General features: G+C 44.0%; 1 pseudogene; it reads left to right on the forward strand.

Annotated features, from left to right (window-relative positions):
• Window positions 1-345: 345 nt before the first annotated feature.
• On the forward strand, window positions 346-445 carry LOC123463166 (annotated as a pseudogene).
• Window positions 446-3023: the final 2578 nt, after the last annotated feature.

Genomic DNA, 3023 nt, shown 5'->3' on the forward strand with positions numbered 1-3023 from the left:
CAGCCGAGGTACCTTAGTGAGACACTATCCCAAAATAAAAAGAGGCCATGGGTGTGACTCACGGATAGAGTGCTTGCCTGTGATGTAGGAGGCCCTGGTTCAATCACCAGGACCACAACAAAGAATCAGGCCCCAGCTTGATGAGAATCTAGCCCAGGTCATTGGCAAGGGGCACCTGGGGGGAATTACTTCATAATGTTGCCAAGTCTTGACCACCAGATTGACTAATATCTGACACACCAGAGTGCCAGAATCATGTGTGAGACTATATATGCAACTCCGATTTGAGGAAAATATTTATAACAAACAGAAATCCATAAGCTATAATTAAAAAATAAGATCATTTCACTTTGGCAGCACATATACTAAAATTCAGATGATATAGAGATTAGCATGGACCTTGAACAAGGATGGTGTGCAAATTTGTGAAGTGTTCCACACTTAAAAAAGAAAGATAAAGACATTTACAATAATTTTATTGCATGACAAAGGCCTGCCTAGAATATCAATAAACAAATGAAAAGTTGAGAAAGTCCACATAAAAGACCTCACAAAACAATCCTAAAGAATAAACAAATGTAAGCCAGGCGTGGTGGCACACGCCTTTAATCCCAGCACTCGGGAGGCAGAGGTAGGAGGATCGCCATGAGTTCCAGGTCACCCTGAGACTCCATAGTGAATTCCAGATCAGCCTGAGCTAGAATGAAACCCTACCTCAAAAACAAAACAAAAACAAACAAACAAACAAAAAAACAGAATAACCAAACAAAAAATAACAAGGATACAAAGAAAAGATGAGTAGTCTGTACACAAAAGAAAGACTATTTAGACTGGCCACCCTCAGGGCCTCATTTTGTCTTGGCTGGTCTGCCTCCAAACACAGTAATGCTGAGTGAATTTTAGGGGACACTATGAAGACACCATTCTCCTAATACTAACCTTTAATTATGGCACCTTGTTAATCAGAATTTTTTTTGTTCATTTTTATTTTATTGAGCATGACAGAGAGAGAGAGAGAGAGAGAGAGGGAGAGAGAGAGAGAAGTAGATAGGTAGAGAGAGAGAGAATGGGCGTGCCAGGGCTTCTAGCCATTGCAAACGAACTCCAGACACGTGCGCCCCCTTGTGCATCTGGCTAACGTGGGTCCTGGGGAATCGAGCCTCGAACCGGGGTCCTTAGGCTTCACAGGCAAGCGCTTAACCACTAAGCCATCTCTCCAGCCCCAGAATTTTTTTTTAATACAGGCTCTCATTTAGCCCAAGCTGACCTTGAACTTGCTATGTAGCAGCAGATGACCTAAAATCCTCCCAAGCACTGGGATTACAGACGTGCACCACTACTCTTGGTTCATGTCGTGCTAGGGATCAAATCCAGGGCTTAAGGCATGCTAGATGAGCTCTTTACCCCAGCCCCAAGTGTGGCAGCTTGTTTGCTTTGTGAGAACCAGGAAAGCCTTTAACTGTCAAAGTCATGAGTTGAAATAAGCAAGAGTAATCAGAAGTGCACACAAACACAGACAGCGACAGAGAGAAGCATCCTAAAGCCACCATCACTCAAACCCTGTGGCCCTGACAAATTAATGGCAGTCAAAACTGCACAGAAAGGACAGGATGGGCTGAAAACAAGGGCCATGCCAGAGGCCAGCACAGCATCTCAGAGTCACGCCTCTACTAGGAAGGTATTGCAACGTATACTACAAGGGAAAACAAAACAATGTAAAACTGGATCCCTGGCTTACATGGAGTTAATTTCGGTAACAAAAAGATATTCACTAAAAGTGCAATCAGTAGGTTCAGTATGCAAAATCAGTTACACCATGGAAGAAAAATTTCTTTCAATTTTGGCTCAAAAGCTAGAAACTATTTTTAAGAATGATAAATTCACCTATGTTTTAAAATACAAACCAAGGGGCTGGAGAGATGGGCTAATGGTTAAGACACTTTTCTGCAAAGCCAAAGGACCAGGTTTGATTCTCCAGGACCCACATAAGCCAGATGCACATGAGGGCGCATGTGTCGGGAGTTCATTTGTAGGAGCTGAAGACCCTGGCATAACCATTCTCTCTATATCTGCCCCTCTCTCTCTCTCTCTCTCTCTCTCTCTCTCTCTCAAATAAATAAATAAAAATTAAATTAAAAATGCAAAACACAGCCGCGCATGGTGGCGCACACCTTTAATTTCCAGCACTTGGGAGGCAGAGGTAGGAGGATTGCCATGAGTTCGAGGCCACCCTGAGTCTCCATAGTGAATTTCAGGTCAGCCTGGGCTAGAGTGAGACCCTACCTCAAAAAAAAAAAAAGGGCTGGAGAGATGGCTTGGCGGTTAAGCGCTGCTTGCCTGTGAAGCCTAAGGACCCCGATTCGAGGCTCGGTTCCCCAGGTCCCACATTAGCCAGATGCACAAGGGGGTGCACGCGTCTGGAGTTCGTTTGCAGAGGCTGGAAGCCCTGGCGCGCCCATTCTCTCTCTCTCCCTCTATCTGTCTTTCTCTCTGTGCCTGTCGCTCTCAAATAAATAAATAAATAAATAATATTTTAAAAAAACAACAAAAAACCCCACAAAATCAAAATATAAATGAAAAGAATGGGTAAAAATATTTCCAACTTGTTGTCATCAGTATTCTCCATTATTTCCCTAGAGGTGAGTGAAGACAGAAACAGCATGCAAAGGGAACCAGGAAGGACGCACTTCACAAAGACAGACCTGCGTGCAGGAGGAGGCGCATCTCCCACAGGTGGGGACACACATAGCACATCATCTCCATCACCATCTTCACTTACCAGTAGGTAAAGCTCCAAAGACAGTAACACCCTCACATGGAAGCTGCAGCGCTTCTGTGGAGGGTACAGTGGCTAGGAACAGCAATTTGGAAACAGGCTAGCAGAACAGATGGGAACCTCACAATGCCCCTTCTGGGGCCTTATCTATAGAGAAGTCTGTGCACATACAAAACAAGAGCATGCTTCCTGGATGCAGCTGTGTTCTTATTAAAAAACATATTATCAACATCCCAGAGAATGGAAT

This window comes from Jaculus jaculus, chromosome 8 (assembly GCF_020740685.1).
Source record: "Jaculus jaculus isolate mJacJac1 chromosome 8, mJacJac1.mat.Y.cur, whole genome shotgun sequence".
In the NCBI taxonomy this organism is placed as follows: Eukaryota; Metazoa; Chordata; class Mammalia; order Rodentia; family Dipodidae; genus Jaculus; species Jaculus jaculus.